This window comes from Lutra lutra, chromosome 2 (genome assembly GCF_902655055.1).
Source record: "Lutra lutra chromosome 2, mLutLut1.2, whole genome shotgun sequence".
In the NCBI taxonomy this organism is placed as follows: domain Eukaryota; kingdom Metazoa; phylum Chordata; class Mammalia; order Carnivora; family Mustelidae; genus Lutra; species Lutra lutra.
In genome coordinates, this window is record NC_062279.1 from 84,112,485 (window position 1) to 84,133,079 (window position 20,595).

At 38.3% G+C, this 20,595-nt stretch overlaps 1 pseudogene; it reads right to left on the reverse strand.

Moving 5' to 3' along the window:
• Window positions 1-17,950: 17,950 nt before the first annotated feature.
• Window positions 17,951-18,905, reverse strand: LOC125094248 (nuclear transcription factor Y subunit alpha-like; annotated as a pseudogene).
• Between the last annotated feature and the right edge of the window lie 1,690 nt (window positions 18,906-20,595).

A 20,595-nucleotide genomic window follows, 5' to 3' on the forward strand; every position in this document is an offset into this window, starting at 1 on the left:
TGACCTTTACCTAGACTCGTCATGAAAAAGAAAGAGAACTCAAAAGCAGAAATGAAAAAGGAGAAATCACAAACGATACCACAGAAACACAAAGAATCATAAGATACTACAAGGAACATACATAATTATGTGATGAACACATAAAATGAACAGACATAATTATATACCAACAAATTAGACAACCTAGAAGAAATAGATAAATTCCTAGAGACATACAATCTTTCAAGACTGAATCATGGAAAATCTGAATGGACTGATTACTAGTAAGGAGATTGGACCTCCCAACAAACAAAAGTTTGGAGCCAGACTTCATTGGTGAATTCTATCAAAAATTCAAAAAAGATTTAATACCTATCCTTCTCAAATTCTTCCAAAAAATTGAAGAGGAGGGAATGTTTCCAAACCCATTTTATGAGGCCAGCATAACCCTAACAACCAAAACCAGACTGGGACACCACACAAAAAGAAACTATGGAACAATATCCCTGATAATCATTAATAAAGTATTAGCAAAAAAATTCAGCAGCATATTAAAAGAATCATTCACCATGACAAAGTGGCATCTTCCTGAAAAGAAAGGATTGTTCAACACATGCAAATCAATCAGTGCAATATACCATATTAACAAAATGAAGGATGAAAATCATGTGATCATTTCAATAGATGCAGAGAAAACATTTGACAAAATTCATTTATGGTAAAAACTTTCAACAAAGTGGGTAGGGCAAATGTATGTTTCATAATAAAGGCCATATATGATGAGCCCACAGCTAACATCATACTCAACAGTGAAAAGATGAGCCTTTTTCTCTAAAATTAGGGAAAAAAATGAAAGCCCCACAATCCCACTTTTATTCAACATATTAGAAGTCTTAGCCAGAACAATTAGGCAAGAAAAAGGAATAAAAGTCACACATTTTGGAAAGAGGAAAGAAAATGTCACTATTTGCAGATGACAATATCTTATGAATAGAAAACTCTAAAGACGCCACCAAAAAACTGTTCGAATTAATAAAATGAATTCGGTAAAGTCCAAAAAAAATCTGGGTACAAAATCAATATACAAAATTTGGTTGTATTTCTATATATTAACAAATTATCAGAAAAAAATTAAGAAAACAATCCTGGAGACAAGATGGTGGAGAAGGTGCCATTTCAACCTGTCACCTAAAGTGAGCTGATTACCTACCAAAGAACTCTGATCACCCATGAAACCAGCCTGAGATTAGAATTATACACGTCTGGATCTCTACGGGGCAGAAGACGCCAGTGGGCAGGTAAACTGGAGTGGAAACATTGGATTGATATCAGAAGATAAACAAAAGGGGGAGGGAGCAACCAGAAGTGACCCATTGGAAAGTAATACCCCAATATGAGAGTGCTTTGTGATTGGGGACCAGCATTAACTTGGAGTCTGGTTGAAAGCACTCAAAAAGAGCAGAGGATCAAAGGGGGAAAGTGGGGGAATTGGGCGGTTAGGGACAAGGGCTTAAGCCAGCTGACCCAGGACAGCCACCACGGCGCTGAGCCAGAGAGAGTGCAGCAAAGAAGCCAGAGACTGTCTACATGGTAGCGCCCGTGAGGGTGAGGGAGCCTCGCCAACCGGCAGAACCACAGCCTTTTGCACTCTGCATGGGCACACATGCTGCCCCACCAGAGTCTAAGTACCGCCCTATACTCCTCCTGAGAGAGGTGAGTGCAGGCGCCAGCCGGCACTCTCTAGGACCCAGAAAGTCTGAGCACTCCCAACCCCGAGCCAGCAGGAAAATCTTCAGTGCACTCTCACTGCTTCGGACCTCTCTGGCGGTCTGAACCTGCCCAGACAGCTGCAGCTAGTATTTCTCATGGTTTTGGGTAGAAGCGGGAGTTCCTGTGACCCCAGAGACCGTGACTGGGAATGTGCTCTGTCAACGGCCAAGGGGGAATTTATGTGCTCTGGAGCGCCCAGAGGGGAACAGACTGAGGCTTCTCTGAGGGGGAGGTCTGGGTGCAGTTTGCTTTCCTCTAAAACCTCCAAAAACCACCAAAAGCCACCAAGGGGAGAGAAAACAAACAAACAAACAAACAAACAAACAAAAACCTCCAGAGAACAAAAGCCTGAAAAACAGGTTTCCTCAGCACACAGCCCTTTGATGGGGGCAGGAGGACTTTAGCAACACTGCCTGAAAACCCATGCAGCAGGCCCCTTCCCCAGAAAGCCAGCAAACACAAAACAAAACAAAACAAAAAAACAAGAGGACAACCACCACTACTTCATAGATACAACTTTTATTTTTAATTCATTCCCACTATTCTGGTTCTTTTCCTTTTTTTTATATGTAACTTTTTAACTTATTTACCATCACAATGAGATGTTCAGTACATCAAATTCCATAATAACCTTTTAACCTGAACTTTTTTGATATATATACCTATGTTTTTCTTTTGCTTTTCTATTTTTTAATTTTTTTAATTTAATTTTATTTTTTTAATATTCATATAGAGATAAGCTTCAAGGTAATCCCTTTTCCCGAATCAATGCTACTCCTAGAGGTAAACCAGTTTTAATCTCCCTTTATCTCAGGAAAGTTGAGTACTTTAATAAAGATATCAAGATTCATCCAGGAAGAATCAAAATAATCTTCCTCGCCCACACTGAGAATTTATAACCATTCTCCCATCTTTTTCTTCTGTCAGTGTTTCTGTGTATTTGTTTTTGTTCTGGTAGTATATAAATCTTATACTTGGGGTTCTTTTTGATGAGGTTCTTTTTTTATTTATTTATTTTTCTCTTGTCATCTACTTTTGTCAGTCTTTTTGTCTGTTTTTGTTTGTATACTTCATAAATCTTACCTTGGGGCCCATTTGGGCTGGGCCTTCTCTTTTATTGTATCTTTTTTTTTTTTTCCTGTTTCTCTCTCTCTCTTTTTTTTTCTTTTTTCTTTCTTTTTGGTGGGGACTCTCGATTACTCAGAAGCATTCCAGGGGGCACCTTGCCTGCACCATGGTTGATACATTCAGCTACACATCAGTTCAGCCATCTCTCACCAAAATGACTAGGAACAAGAATGCCCAACAGAAGAAAAATTCAGAGACTGGGCCCTCTTCATCAGAGCTATTGGATATGGACATAGACAGTATGTCAGAAAGGGAATTCAGGCTAACAATTATCCAGGCAATAGCTAGGTTGGAGAAAGCCTTTGATGACAAAATGGAATTGATTAGGGCAGAAGTGAAAGCCACCAGGGATGATGTTAACAATGTTCTCAATGAGTTCCAATCTAATCTAAATTCACTAAAAGCTAGGTAACTGAGGCAGAAGATAGAATTAGTTATCTGGAGGACAAACAGATAGAGAAAAAGGATCAGGAGGAAGCATGGAACAAACAGCTTAGAAGCCATGAAAACAGAATTGGGGAAATAAATGACACCATGAAACATTCCAACACCAGAATTATTGGTATCCCTGAGGGGGAGAAGAAAGAAAGAACACTAAAAGATATAGCTGAACAAATTCTCCATGAAAATTTTCCAAATCTCGTGAAAGGAACCAGTGTTCCTGTACTAGAGGCAGAAAGGTCTCCCCTCAAGATCATAGACTCTAGAAAGACCTTGAGACACCTGATTGTGAGGGAAATGATGAATCATAATTGTAGATAGGCGCTCTTGAAAGCAGCTAGGGTGAAGAAATTCCTTACATACAGAGGAAAGCCCATCAGAATAATATCAGACCTGTCCATAGAAACCTGGCAAGCCAGAAAGGGCTGGCAAGATGTATTCAGGGCACTAAATGAGAAGAACATGCAGCCAAGAATATTTTGCCCAGCAAGACTGACATTGAAAATGGATGGACAGATAAAGAGCTTCCAAGACCAGCAAGGTATAAAAGAATATGTGACCACCAAGCCGACACTGCAGGAAATATTAAGGGGGGGGTCTATAAAAGAGAAAAAAACTAAGAATATCATTAAACAGAAATATATGGAGACAATCTAACAAAACAAAGACTTCACAGGTAACACAATGTCAATAAGAAAGTATCTCTCAATAATCACTCTCAACGTGAATGGCCTAAATGCACCTATTAAATGATGCAGGGTTGCAGATTGGATAAAACAACAGGACCCATCCATATGTTGTCTACAAGAGACCCATGTTGAACCTAAGGATACAACCAGACTGAAAGTGAGACCATGCCAATGGGCCTCAAAGAAGGCTGGGGTAGCAATTCTCATAACAGATAAATTAGATTTTAAACTAAAGACCATAGTCAGAGACATAGAAGGACACTACATAATTCTTAAAGGGACTATCCACCAAGAAGATCTAACAATTGTAAATATTTATGCCCCCAATATAGGAGCAGCCAATTACATAAGAAAACTGTTAATCAAGATAAAGAGTCATATTGATATGAATACATTAATAGTAGGAGATCTTAACACGCCACTCTCAGTAATAGATCATCCAAGCAGAAAATCAATAAAGAAACAAGAGCATTGAATGACACATTGGACCAGATGGACCTCATAGATTTATATAAAACATTTCATCCTAAAACAACAGAATACTCATTCTTCTTGAGAGCACATGGAACCTTCTCCAGAATAGACCACATACTGGGTCACAAATCAAGACTCAACTGATACCAAAAGACTGACATTATTCCCTGTATATTCTCAGATCACAATGCTTTGAAACTGGAGCTCAATCAAAAGGAAAAGTCTGGAAGGAACTCAAACACCTGGAAGCTAAAGACCACTTGCTTAAGAATGCTTGGATCAACCAGGAGATCAAAGAAGAACTTAATTCATAGAAACCAATGAGAATGAAGACACTTCAGTCCAAAACCTATGGGATACAGCAAAAGAGGTCCTAAGGGGGAAATACATAGCCATCCAAGCCTCCCTAAAAAAAAATTGAAAAATCCAGAATACACCAGCTGTCCCTACACCTTAAAGAACTGGAGAATCAACAACAAATTAAGCCAACTCCACACACAACAAGGGAAATAATCAAGATTAGAACAGAGATCAATGAGATAGAAACTAGAGTTACAGTAGAATGCATCAATCAAACTAGAAGCTGGTTTTTTGAAATAATCAATAAGACCAATAAACCATTGGCCAAACTAATCCAAAAGAAAAGAGAGAGGACCCTAATTAATAAATTTATGAATGAAAAGGGATAGATCACAACTAACACCAAGGAAATAGAAACAATCATCAGAAATTATTATCAACAGTTATATGCCCATAAGTTAAGCAACCTAGATTAAATGGATGCATTCCTGGAAAACTAGAAACTTCCAAAATTGAATGGGGAATAAATTGACAACCTGAATAGACTGATATCTAGTAACAAGATTGAAGCAGTGATCAAAAACCTCCCAAAAAACATACAGTCCAGGACCTGATGGATTCCCTGGAGAATTCTACCAAACTTTCAAAGAAGAAATAACACCTATTCTCCTGAAGCTGTTTCAAAAAATTGAAGCAGAAGGAAAACCCTCCAGACTCTTTTATGAAGCCAGCATTACCATGATCCCCAAACCAGGCAAAGATCCCACCAAAAAGGAGAATTTCAGACAAATATCCCTGATGAATATGGATGCCAAGATTCTCAACAAGATCCTAGCTAATAGGACCCAACAGTACATCAAAAAGATTATCCACCATGACCAGGTGGGATTCATCCCTGGATTTCAAGGATGGTTCAACATTCACAAATCAATCAATGTGATAGAACAAATCAATACTAGAAGAGAGAAGAATCACATGGTCCTCTCAATTGGTGCAGAAAAATCATTTGACAAAATCCAGCATCCATTCCTGATTAAAATGCTTCAAAGTATAGGGTTAGAGAGAACATTCCTCAACTTCATAAAATCTATCTATGAAAAACCCACAGCAAATATCATCCTCAATGGGAAAAAGCTCACAGCCTTCCCGTTGAGATCAGGAACACGACAAGGATGCCCACTCTCACCACTCTTGTTCAACATAGTATTAGAAGTCCTAGCAACAGCAATCAGACAACAAAGAGAAATAAAAGGTATTCAAATTGGCAATGAAGAAGTCAAACTCTCTCTCTTCACAGATGACATGATACTTTGTATGGAAAACCCAAAAGACTCCACCCCCAAACTACTAGAACTCATACAGAAATTCTGTAATGTGGCAGAATACAAAGTCAATGTACAGAAATCAGTGGCTTTCTTATACACTAACAATGAAAATACAGAAAGGGAAATTAGAGAATTGATTCCATTTACTATAGCACCAAGAACCATAAGATACCTGGGAATAAACCTAATCAAAGAGGTAAAGGATCTGTACTCAAGGAACTACAGAACACTCATGAAAGAAATTGAAGAAGACACTAAAAGATGGAAGACCATTCCATGCTCATGGATTGGAAGAATAAATATTGTTAAAATGTCTGTACTGCCTAGAGCAATCTATAATTTCAATGCCATCCTGATCAAAATTCCACCAGCATTTTTCAAAGAGCTGGAGCAAACAATCCTAAATTTGTATGGAATCAGAAGGGACCCTGAATTGCTAAGGAAATGTTGAAAAAGAAAAACAAAACTGGTGGCATCACGTTGCCTGATTTCAAGCTTTACTACAAAGCTGTGATCACCAAGACAGCATGGTACTGGCATAAAAACAGACACATAGACCCATGGAACAGAGTAGAGAGCCCAGATATGGACCCTCAACTCTATGGTCAAATAATCTTCGACAAAGCAGGAAAGAATATACAGTGGAAAAAAGACAGTCTCTTCAATAAATGGTGCTGGGAAAATTGGACAGCGATATGTAGAAGAATGAAACTCGACCATTCTCTTACACCATGCACAAAGATAAACTCGAAATGGATAAAAGACCTCAATGTGAGGCAGGAATCCATCAGAATCCTAGAGGAAAACATAGGCAGTAACATCTTTGACATCGGCCACAGCAACTTCTTTCAAGACACATCTCCAAAGGCAAAGGAAACAAAAGCAGAAATGAACTTTTGGGACATCATCAAGATAAAAACCTTCTGCACAACAAAGGAAATGTCAACAAAACAAAGAGGCAACACATGGAATGGGAGAAGATATTCACAAATGTCACGAGAGACCAAGGGCTGATGTCCAAGATCTGTAAAGAACTACTCAAACTCAACACACACAAAACAGATAATCACATCAAAAAATGGGCAGAAGACACGAACAGACACTTGTCCAACGAAGACATGCAAATGGCTATCAGACACATGAAAAAATGTTCATCATCACTAGTCATCAGGGAGATTCAAATCAAAACTGCATTGAGATACCACCTTACACCAGTTAGAATGGCCAAAATTAACAAGACAGTAAACAATGTTTGTTGAAGAGGATGTGGAGAAAGGGGAACCCTCTTACACTATTGGTGGGAATGCAAGTTGGTGCAGCCACTTTGGAAAAAAGTGTGGAGATTCCTTAAGAAATTAAAAATAGAGTTACCCTATTACCCTGCAATTGTACTACTGGGTATTTACCCCAAAGATACAGATGTAGTGAAAAGAAGGGCCATCTGTATCCCAATGTTCATAGCAGCAATGGCCATGGTCGCCAAACTGTGGAAGGAACCAAGATGCCCTTCAACAGACGAATGGATAAGGAAGATGTGGTCCATATACACTATGAAGTATTATGCCTCCATCAGAAAGGATGAATACCCAACTTTTATATCAACATGGATGGGACTGGAAGAGATTATGCTGAGTGAAATAAGTCAAGCAGAGAGAGTCCATTATCATATGGTTTCACTTATTTGTGGAGCATAAGAAATAACACAGAGGACATGGGGAAATGGAAAGGAAAAGAGAGTTGAGGGAAATTGGAGGGGGAGATGAACCATGAGAGACTATGGACTCTGAAAAACAATCTGAGGGTTTTGAAGGGGTGAGGGGTGGGAAGTTGGTTGAGCCTGGTGGTGGGTATTATGGAGGGCACGTATTGCATGGAGCACTGGGTGTGGTGCATAAACAATGAATTCTGGTACACTGAAAAAAAATTTTTAATTTTAAAATTAAAAAAAATAAAACAACCCCATTTGTAATTGCTTCAAACAGAATAAAATATCTAAAAATAAATTTAACATGGGGCGCCTGGGTGGCTCAGTGGGTTAAGCCGCTGCCTTCGGCTCAGGTCATGATCCCAGGTCCTGGGTTCGAGCCCCACATCGGGCTTTCTGCTCAGCAGGGAGCCTGCTTCCTCCTCTCTCTCTGCCTGCCTCTCTGCCTACTTGTGATTTCTCTCTGTCAAATAAATAAATAAAATCTTTTAAAAAAATAAATAAATAAAATAAAATAAAATAAAAATAAATTTAACAAAAGAAATGAAAGATCTCTACATTGAAAACTATAAGACACTGAAGAAATAAATTGAAACAGGCACAAAGAAATGGAAAAATATCCCCTGCTCATGGATTAGAAGAACTAATATTGTTAAACTGTCCTTTTTTCCCCAAATAATCTACAGATTCAATGCAATTCCTATCAAAATTCCAATGACATTTTTCACAGAAATAGAACCAAAAAATCCTAATTCGTGTGAAACCACAAAAGACCCCAAGTAGTTGAAGCAATCTGGAGAAAGAAGAATAAAGCTGGGGGAAAAAGCTCCCTGATTTCAAACTATAGTACAGAGCTATAGTAATCAAAACAGTAGGGTATTGGCATAAAAACAGGCACATAGATCAAATGAAACAGGATAAAGAGCCCAGAAATAAACATATATAGTCAATAATTTATGACAAAAGAGGCAAGAAAATTCAATGGGGAAGGGATAATCTCTTCAATTAATGGTGCGGGAAAAGTAACAGCCACAGGCAAAAGAATAAAATTAGATTTCAATCTTAAACCATGCACAAAAATTCAAAATGGATTAAAGACTTGAATGTAAGACCTAAAACCATAAAATCCTAGAAGAGAACATAGGTAGAAAGCTCCTTGACATTGGATCTTAGAGATGATTTCTTGGAACTGTCAATAAAAGCAAAGACGGTAAAAACAAAAATAGACAAATTTATATCATACTAAAACCTTCTGCATAGCAAAGGAAACAATTAACAAAATAAAAAGGGAATCTATTGAATGGAAGAAAATATTTGCAAATGATATATCTAAAAGGGGCTAATGTACAAAATATATAAAGAACTCATACAACTCAATAGTAGAAAAAAAAATCCCATGAAAAAAATGGGCAGAGGATCTGAACAGACATTTTTCCAAAGGGACATACAGATAGCCAATGGGCACATGAAAAGATGTTCAACGTCATTAACTATCAGGGAAATACAAAGCAAACCCTTAATAAGACATCACCTCACACCTATTAGAATGACTATTACCAAAAAAACAAGGAGTAACAAGTGTTGGCGAGGACTTGGAGAAAAGGGAACCCTCATGTGCTATTGGTGGGAATGTGAACTGGTGCAGCCACTATGGAAAACAATATGAAGTTTCCTCAAAAAATAATAAATTAGTACTACCATATTATCCAGCAATTCCAATTCTAGATATTTATCTGAAGAAAATGAAAATACTAATTTGAAAAGATATAAGCACCCCTCTGTTTGCTGCAGTATCATTTACAATAACCAAGATATGGAAGCAACTTAAGTGTCCATTGCCAGAGGGAAGGGTGGCTAGGTGTGGACAAAATAGGTGAAAGGGGACAAGAGGTACAAAATTCCATTTTTAAAATAATAAGTCATAGGATATAATATACAGCATGGTGACTACAGGCAATAGACTGTGGACTGTGAGAAACAATATGAGGGTTTTGAAGGGGCGAGGGGTGGGAGGTTGGGTGAGCCTGGTGGTGGGTATTATGGAGGGCACATATTGCATGGAGCACTGGGTGTGGTGCATAAACAATGAATTCTGGAATACTGAAAAGAAATTTTAAAAATAAATGAAAATGAAAAAAAAAATATTGTACTGTATATTTGAAAGTTGCCAAGAAAATGTCTTAAAAGTTCTCATCACAAGAAAAAAAAATTGTGACTGTATAGTGATGAATGGTAACTAGACATACTATGGTGATGGTCATTTCACAGTACATATAGATATAGAATTATTATGTTGTATACCCAATGTCAATTACACCTCAATGCAGATTTTTAAGTGTATCGAAACCAAAGTCTAAGTTCACGTAACTTACTTCAGTGCTAAGTTCAGTGCTTACTTCCCTGTGCTCCTGCTTTAGTCGGTCTTTACCTTTGAAAATTCCTTTCTTCCTAAGCAGCTCATTGATGCACTTGATATTTTAAAATATTTCAATCAATATTTTTAGTTGTTTTTAGTGAGAAAATCAAGATGTCCTATATGATGAAACAGTTAGTCAAGGAAATAATCTGTAGATTCTTACTGCTTAGTGGAATTCAAAGGTGTACATCACTGGGATAATTACACTCTGGATTTACCCAAATCAAACACCCCATTTATGCTCAATTATTTGCCCAGTGGTAAACCAGTGGGCTTGAGTCTTTTAATTCCACCATAAAACATGCCTTTTTTAATGAAATAGTTAAAATTAAATTAATTTTGAAATGCAAGGATTAGTTGTAAAATGCTTCAAGAGCAATCTCCCAGTCTTTCTCATCTTTTATATTGCTGTTCTAGAGTGAAAAATTAAATCAATGGATGAATGATTTACACTGACATTCTAGCTACATATGTGTTAGGATATAAGACTTAATAAGAAAATGCAGAAGCAAGAGAAAGAAGTTGTTTTTTTTTTTAACTGAAGATTGCTAAAAGAGGAAGCATCTTCATCTATCTAGATATAGTTAACAAATTTCCTAGAAAATCCTTCATCTGAACATTGTACTTCAGTTTTCTGACTATTGACTATTGAATAACTGCAGAAAAGGAAAAAAAAAAAAAAAACCTACCCATAGAACTGCCAAACAGATACATATTGTTACTGGTATTAGAACTTGTGGTCCTGAAATTGCTAAAAAAATTTGATGAGGTATTACTTTAAAGCAAAGGCAAGGGAAAAAATGTCATCAGTGAAGGGAAAAAAGATTAAGAATTCATATACGTCCCAACATCGGATTTGGAGAAAACAAAGCACAGCACTTCACTTTAAAACGGCTCTTCAACAAACTAAAAAATAAAGGAAATTCCCAAACACAATTTCTGAAAAATCTTCCTTGCCTCAAGTTCCTATGATCTTGGAAGTTTATTGTCATTCAACGAAGATTTATTTAGAGCATACTATTTGCCAGACACTGTGTAAGGCACTGAGCACATCAGAAAGCTCATAGATAAATAAGGCAGACAGATAAATAGTGAAATAAATATAACATAATGAAAAATAAAAGCATACACTATTCTATCAGCAAAATAATCCACAAATTTCTATTCAGTTAAATTCTGACTAATTGTAACCTAATATCCATAAACATAGATGTTATTTATCAACTGGCAGCAGCCAATGTTTAATCCAAGATGGTCTAATATAAAATTCACAGCAAAAATGTGTTCCTTGAGGGTTTCTGCATTCACAGGGTGTTGGTTAATTTGAGTGAAATGTTACAAGTTGCCTCTAGTCACTTGCTTCTAACATGAAAAAACATTATACACTCCATTAAGCTGCCAGTCTGAAGCCTGAAGAGCAAACAGACAAAAGAACAATGAAACCAGACACTGGAGATGAGCCTGTGAAATGGAAGCACAAAGTCCCATTTCTAGAAGTTAATGATCATCATCAAAGCAGAAAAAATTAATGTAAAATCAAATTTCAATGGGCTTGGAAATTCCCTACCTCAAAAACATGGAATTATTGAAAAGCAAACAGTAGAAGTAAATAAAAGCACGGTGAGAAAGAATGGGAAACAAACGTTATGCATTTAGACTAAGAGTAATTCTAATGCTACCTCAAGTCCTTTGCAGAAAAAAATTTTAATCCCTGGTATTGCCCTCCACCCATTAAGTGGCTTCACCTAAGTAGCTGAAGGATCAAGAAAACCAAATAAATGTCTTTTGGAATGTGGCCTTGCTGACTCCAGAGGGGCAGGAAGAAATGCCTGGGGTGCTTTTGCTTCCTGGCCTATCATGGACACTCTCTCCCTTATAATTTAAAAAGTCTTGTGAGCTTATGATCTTTAACAGTCATTTAAGATCTTTAAAAATTATTTAAAGATCTTTAAGACTTTTAAAAAGTCTTGTGAGCTTAAGATGATAAGTACACATGAATCAATGATCCAAAGGGAAACAAAAACATGGTAGTGGGAAGCCAAAGGCTAGAACAAACAGTCTTGTCCTGGAAACTGGGCAAAAAGATGAACAGAGAGACACAGGGCAATGACAGACACCATGCATGCAAAGGCAAATAAAGTACAATAGCGGGCACGTACTCCCAGGGTCCTAGTTAAGTAAGGAGCTTGCTTTTCATTCATTCATTCATTTTCATTGTAATTAAAAATTACAATACACTGCTAGCTTCTTAAATAGAGACTAGGTTTGCCTTTGGAACATATTTAGTTTGGAGAGAAGTAACAGCAGTGCAGCTATAAAAGCCTAGGAATCGGGGTGCCTGGGTGGCTCAGTGGGTTAAAGCCTGTGCTTTCTGCTCAGGTCACGATCCCAGGGTCCTGGGATGGAGCCCCGCATCTGGCTCTCTGCTCAGCCGGGAGCCTGCTCCCTCCAATCTCTCTGCAGGCTAGTGATCTCTGTCTGCCAAAAAAAAAAAAAAAAAAAAAAAAAAGCCTAGTAATCACCCATTGTTTGGAGGGCTAATTGATCTGGAATTACTTCTAGATTGTACGTTGTTGGTGGGTGAACACACCCAGGTAGTTATATGTATATGCAAATTGTAAGAAACAGGGAGGTGCAGGAAAGGGCCAGAGAAGAATTAAAGAGAACAAAGGAGGGGTTTCAAACTTCATGCGGTTATATTTTTGAAAGCTTCTTTTCTTGGTGTAGAATTCTAGGTTGACAGCTGTTCACTTTCCTATTATAAAGACGTTGCTTCACTGTCTCCTTGATTGTGTTGCTTCTGATGAGAAATCTGTTATTCTCATATGTTTTTTGCCTCAAAACATACTGTGTCTCTTTGTTTGTTTGTTTGTTTGTTTTCTTTTTGGCTGTTTATAAGATTTTCTCCTTACCATTGGTTTTAGATAATTTGAGATGGTTGTGTCTGGGTGTGGTTTTGTTTTGTTTTGTTTTCCTCACATTTCATTTTATTAATATATAGCTTAAGTTATTTTTTAAGACCTCATTTTTTAGGTCAGTTTTAGGTTAACAGCAAAATTAGAAAGAAGGTACACAGATTTTCCATATACTCCCACACACACACTTGCCTAGCCTCCCCCATTATCAATAAAACCCACCGGAGTTATACATCTGTTACAACTGATGACCCTGCATTGATACATCATAATCAACCCAAATCTATAGTTTACATTAGGGTTCACCCTTGATGTTGAACGTTCTATGAGTTTAGACAAAAAGGATAATGACATTTATCCACCATTATGGTATCATCCCTAACAATCCTCTATGTTCCACTTACTTGTCACCCATCCCACCAACCCCTGCAATCCTTTTGCTGTCTTCATAGTTTTGCCTCTTACAGAATGTCAGATAGTGGGTATAATACAGTATGTAGCTTTTTCATGTTGACTTCTTAAAATTAATAATATGTATTTAAGGTTCCTATACATCTTTTCATGGCTTGATAATTCATTTCTTTTTAATGCTGAATAATATTCCATTATCTGTTGTACCACAGCTTACTTATTAATTCACCTACAGAAGGACATCTTGGTTGCTTCCAAGTTTTGGCAATTATGAGTAAAGTTGCTATAAACATCGTGTGCAGATTTTGTGTGGACATAATTCTATACCTCCTTTGGGTAAATATCAAGGAGCAGGACAGTTGGATCATAGGGTAAAATTATGTTCAGTTTTGTAAAACTGCCGAACTGTCTTCTAAATTGACTGTTCTATTCTTCATTTCCACCATCAGCATATGAGAGTTTCTGTTGCTCCATATCCTTGACAGCATTTGGTGTTTTGGATTTCAATTACCCTAATAGATGTGTACTGATATCCCCTGTTGTTTTAATTTGCATTTCCTTAATGATATATAATGTTAGGCATCTTTCCATATGCTCATTTGCCATGAGTTGCCATGTCTGAAGCCTGTTAAATGATGTACTGTGAAGGTCTTTGAACCATGTTTTCTTCAGATTTTTATTTTTTATTGTTGAGTTTTAAAAGCTCTTTGTATATTTTGGCCATCATTCATTTATCAAATATGTCTTTTGGAAATACTTTCACCCAATCTGTGACTTATCTTGTCATTCTTTTGACATTAACTTTTACACGGAAGTTTTTAAATAAAATCCAGGTATCAATTCTTTCTCTCATGGTTTGTGTTTTTGGTGTTGTATCTAAAAAGCCAGCACTATACTCAAGGTCATCTAGATTTTCTCCTATGCTATCTTCTAGGAGTATTACAGTTTTGTGCTTACATATAAGTCTTTGATCCACTCTGAATTTTTGTGAAGGATATAAGGTCCGTGTCTAGATTGACCTTTTTTTTTCATGATATCTAAATATTCCAGTACTATTTGTTGAAAAAACTATCTTTGTTCTATCATATTGTTGTTGCTTCTTTGTCAAAGATCAATTGACTATATTTATGAGGGTCTATTTCTGAACTTTCTCTCGTGTTCGATTGATCTGTCTGTTCTTTAGCCAATACCATACTGCCCTCATTTTGGTACCTTGATAGTAAATCTTGAAGTTGGGTAGTGTCAGTCCTCAGATTTTTTTCTCTTTTAACATTGCCTTGGCTATGCTGGGTTTTTTGCCTCTCCCTATAAATAAAAGAATCAGTTTGTCAATATCCAAAAAATAACTGCTGGGATTTTTTATTGGGATTCCACTGAATCTACAAATCAAATTAGAAGAACTGACATCTTGACAATATTGAGTCTTCTTTTTTTTTCATTTTTGGGTTTTTTTTTAAGATTTTATTCATTTACTTAACAGACAGAGATCACAGTAAGCAGAGAGGCAGGCAGAGAGAGAGGAAGGGAAGCAGGCTCCCCGCTGAGCAAAGGGGGAAGTAGGCTCCCTGCTGAGCAGAGAGCCCAATGCAGGGCTAGATCCCAGGACCCTCTACCAGAAGGCAGAGGCTTTAAACCCACTGAGCCACCCAGGGGCCCGTATTTTTTACAAATATGTTTTTAAAAATAACAATTGCAATGACATCAGTGATTGATCATCTGTACTCTCCCTACTGCTGGGAGAAAAACCTATATTGTTGAGTCCCAAAGGAAAATCAAGACATTATTATCAGGCACAAAACAGCTAGAAAAAGCTCTTTTGGTCCAGCTCTGTTGGTATAGACATTGACATGTTCAGTGTACCAGTGCAATTAAAATATATACATTTATAATTATCTCATCAAAAAGAGCACTCAAGATAAAATAACTATGCATTAAGCCAATTATTCACTCATTCATTCACTCTTTCTGCATCTATAAAGTCATCACGACAGTCATAAGGACAAATAAAATAACTTCTAGTAACAAAGAAAAAAAAATCCAAACCTCAGCCCCCCACTTTGTGGGTTATTTCGGTGTGCTAAAATGACCATAATAGAAGGGCCACAGGCTAACTGACATGCAGCAACAAAATGACAACTGAAGCATTTCATTTCAAACAAAGCACAACTCAAACTCATGGGAAAAAGGTCTGCAACAATATGAGGTTGATATTACCATGTACAAACTTATAAACACAAATTACATTTTAGAATTGCTGTTCCTTAGATCTGAGAACTTTCTTTCTGAGCTCTGCATCTTAAAGACCTTTATACAAACCAAGGGATAGAAATTCCTCCTTATTTTTAGTGAACTATCATCTGAAAAACTTGGGGATTACGAATAAAGTCATTGTCTGAAACTTAAGTCAAGAGCCAAAGGGTTGGTCTCTCCTACATCTGGAAGCCAGGACAGGTGATTAGATACCAGGGACTAGGAAAGGACTTCACTTCTTCCTTTGTTTGCGTAGTTCTGTACCTCGATTTTGACCATGACAATTGTTTCCCTTCGTAATATTTTCTTCAGAGGGTTTATTTTCTTTTCCCTATTAATACAATTAGAGTGAAATCAAAGTGCCAATCCTTACTCTTGGTATTTAAATCAAACCCAAATGATCTTCAAAAGAATTAGGTCTTCATTGTTTCTAGAGAAGGCAGCAACTCTTTTCTGAAAAATCATCTTAGTTTCCCCCAGGTTCAACATCTAGCAAAGAGATTTCTGAGGCACAGTCCATTCTGGAAACTATCTCCCAATTCTTGACCCTGCGGCCATCACCATTACCAGTCGACAGCTTATCCCTAGAAGGTGAATGCAATGTAAAAATCTTTCTGCTGTACAAGGCCTATGTAGAAAAGGGGAACCATGGAAACTGGCACCAAAGAATCAGATGCCAGGGAATGAAAGAGAATGTTCGCTCTCCGGGGCCAAAACAAAACAAAGTGCTGCAGGAGTGAAGCCAACATTCACCTTAAACTTGAGCAGGTAAGCTGGAACATGTCCAGGAGTGCATGACTGAACAATGTTTTCCAAACAGAAGTAGTCAAAGAGCAGTTCTCAAACTTCTCCCTTTCCATGTGTGTTAAAAGGTTATGGTATAAATGTAAATCATTCTTTTCATCTTCATGATCCATCCCAGGCATCCATTCCCTGGAGACTCACATTATGTGATAACACATGGGTATATATACTACTCTCTCTTCTTTTGCTCAACTGAAACACATGTGAACACTTCTTCCTTTTTTTTTAAGATTATATTTATTTATTTATTTGACAGAGAGAGAGAGAGATCACAAGTACCCAGAGAGGGGGGCAGGCGGGGTTGGGGAGGGAAGCAGGCTCCCTGCCGAGCAGAGAGCCCCATGTGGGGCTCGATCCCAGGACCCTGAGATCATGACCTAGGCTAAAGGCATGAGCCACCCAGGCGCCCCATGTGTGAACAATCCTCTTCCCAAATGCTGTCACAAAGCCTATGATTGTTGATCTCTAGGAGTGCCAGGATGACTCAGTCATTGATCATCTGACCCTCAGTCTTAGATCAGGTCTTGATCTCAGGGATGTGAGTCCAAACCATGCGTTGGACTCCATGCGAAATATGGAGCTTTTATGGCTTTATCCTCTACTTAACAGAAGGTAGTTTCAAGGTCCAGACAGACAAAAAGAACACATCTTGTCAAAGCTTAAAAAAAGAGAGAGATTCCACAATTTATATTTTTAGAGCTTGAGTCTTTTGTCATTCTATTCCCAGAGTTAGCTTTTTCTTGGCTGAGATCCAAAAATACCAACCTATCATCTGGGTAGATAGAGATTATTAGGGTGAATGTATCTCAACGAATTTACTGTTTCCATATCATGAGATGGAACTTCCTTACCTGGAAGTCACCTCTGAATACAAAGTGTCTGGTGAGTCAGCCTGAGATCCCCATCATAGGGATGGATGCTGCTTAGATACCATAGGAAGAAGTGAGCCTCGGCTTCCCTGATTGAGGTCTGGGTTGAGAAGTTTGCCCTCTGCTGCTAAGATGGCTGGCTGGCTTCAGAAGCCAACATAAGTGCTGTGTGTGCACTTAGGTACATATGTCCCTTGCATCATCCTAATCCTAATTAGGATCCTAATCCATCAACAGTCTGAAACAGGTATTATGTAGAAGGCTGAGACAAAGGCTTGGGGTTTCAATTTGCCAGACATCACTGCAATTATAATACTGAGCCACTTTTTTAAAAAAACTAAGTGGTTTCTGTGTTGTAGAAAAGGCAGCACATAATTGTCAATGTCCCATTGGAAGAGGGGATCAATTTCCTGGAACGGTGGAAAACAGTGGTGAGGAGCATGACCTTGATCTGTTCCAACACATGGCCTAGGGTTAGGACATTCAGATCATCTGTGTCATTGCTTCTTTGTCTGCTTGGTCTGGACCCTGCATATGAGGACTGCCCTCTTCCTATGGAGAGAAAAACCATCTACTGTCACCCCGCTTCCGAGCCATGGTGGGAAGGTGCTGAGACTCGGGCAGGTATTTCCTTCTTCCCTTTGGAATGTTCCCTTCTGCATCTAGTTGAGCCCTGGCTTGCCTCCTCTTTAGTATGGGTTTGGCCCGTGTTTGGTGTTCACATAGAGAGGCTCTTCTTTAAGCATCTCTGCCCCAGGGAGAGGGATTCTTTGGACAGCAGGTACAGAGCCAGTACCAGGCACCATCATGACCATCCCTCCTGAATTGACCACATTGCCTGCCACTGGTAGTGTCATAGTGACAGCCCCTTGCCCACTGCTGCTTGTGTCGGTGTTGCCTCCTGTCTGAACAATCTGTTCTCCTGCCAGACTGGCTGCTGGTGTGGTGATCATCCCTGGAAAGGGACTGTAAGGTGCCACAGAATGGTGCCGTCTGCATGTACCGGCTGATGGACGGTGATCTGTCCTTCAGTGGTCTGTGCTATTTGTCATCCCTGGACAGTCTTCTGCTGCTGGGTCTGGGTCTGGCCAGCAGTGACTGCTCTCTGGGGCTGTGAGACGATGATCTGCTGGGTCTGGCCTTGCTGGCCCTGTATCTGCACAGCCTGCCCACCATGGATCTGAATCTGTCCAGGTGGGACCAACTGTATCTGCTGTAAACCCTGAGTCCCAGACACAAGTACTGGCATGATGATTTGACCTTGTCCACCAGGGACAGCTTGGACCATGGTGGGCTGGCCAGTTTATGGAATTAATTGGCTTCCACTATTGACCTGTACCATTAATGGCTACCTCGGACCTGCTACTGAATCTCTCCAGCTGGCATGACAATCTGTCCAACTATTGCTGTTTGCTGTATACTACTCCATGGTCCCTCCAAGTTAGAATCCTATCCACAGTGAGTTTCACTGAGGAGATCCTAGAAGACTGTGAAATACACTCCATGCATGCTCCCCCAGTTCTCTGCCCATACTGATTGGCTCCAGTACCGGATCCCAAAACCCAGAGGTCCAGCCACAGCTGTTGCTGCCACAGCCACTGACGTGATTGAGTCTTCTTAACCATGAATACGCAGCATCTCTCCATTTATTTGGTTCTTTGATTTTATTTATCATCTTGATTTTGTTTTTTCTCATCTAGATCTTACACATACTCTGTTCAATTTGTACCTAAGTATTTCAATTTTTGTGGATCCTAATGTAAATTGTATTTTTTTTACTTTCCAATCATTTATTGCTAGTATATAAGAAAGCAATTGACTTCTGTATATTAACTTGTATCCTCAATACTACAGAAATATTTACATTATATTATATTAAATTGTCATATTTAATATACTAAAGCATTTAATATTGATATTTAATATGTTATATTTACCTTAATAATATTAATATTTAATGTAATATTATACTTAATATACTATATTTAATATATCATATTATTTGTTCCTCTATATATATTTGTTCCTCTATAGGTAGAGTCTCCCCCACCCCCCACCTCCAGTTTCTTTCAAAATTTTCTCTTCATGTTTAATTATCTGTAGTTTGAAAATGACATGGGTAGCTATAATTTTTTTGGCACATATCCTGCTTGGTGTTCTCTGAGCCACCTGAATCTGTGGTTTTGTGTCTGATATTAACTTGTTCTCAGTAATTATTGCTTCAAATAGTTCTACTGTTCCATTCTTTCCTTCTTCTTCTGGTATTCCCACTACACATATGTTACACCTTTTGTAGTGGTCCTTGGATAGTCCATTGGATAGTCCATTCTCTCTTTTTCAGTCTTTGTTCTCTTTACTTTTCCGTTTTGCAGTTTCTACTGTTATATTCTCAAGCTCAGATAGTCTTTTCTCAACCATATCCAGCCAACTAGGCACGTATTGCAAGGAGCATTGGGTGTGGTGCATAAACAATGAATTCTGGAACACTGAAAAGAAATAAAAAAAATAGGGGCACCTGGTTGGCTCAGTGGGTTAAGCCTCTGCCTTCAGCCCAGGTCATGATCTCAGCATCCTGGGATCGAGCCCAGCATTGGGCTCTCAGCTCAGCAGGGAGACTGCTTTCCCCTCTCTCTCTGCCTGCCTCTCTGCCTACTTGTGATCTCTCTCTCTCTGTCAAATAAATAAATAAAATCTTTAAATATAAATAAATAGTAAAAATTTTTAAAAAAACATTCTTCACTTCATTCCAGTTGTTTAGTTTGTTTAGCATTTCTTTCTGATTCTATGTTAGGATTTCCACCTCTGTTCATGATATTCACCTAGGTTTTTTTTATTAATTTTATTTTTTATAAACATATAATATATTTTATCCCCAGGGGTACAGGTCTGTGAATCACAAGGTTTACACACTTCACAGCACTCACCATAGCACATTCCCTCCCCAGTGTCCATTATCCCACCCCCCTCCCAACCCCCCTCCCCCCATCAACCCTCAGTTTGTTTTGTGAGATTAAGAGTCACTTATGGTTTGTCTCCCTCCCAATCCCATCTTGTTTCATTTACTCTTCTCCTACCCCCTTAACCCCCCATGTTGCATCTTCTCTCCCTCATATCAGGGA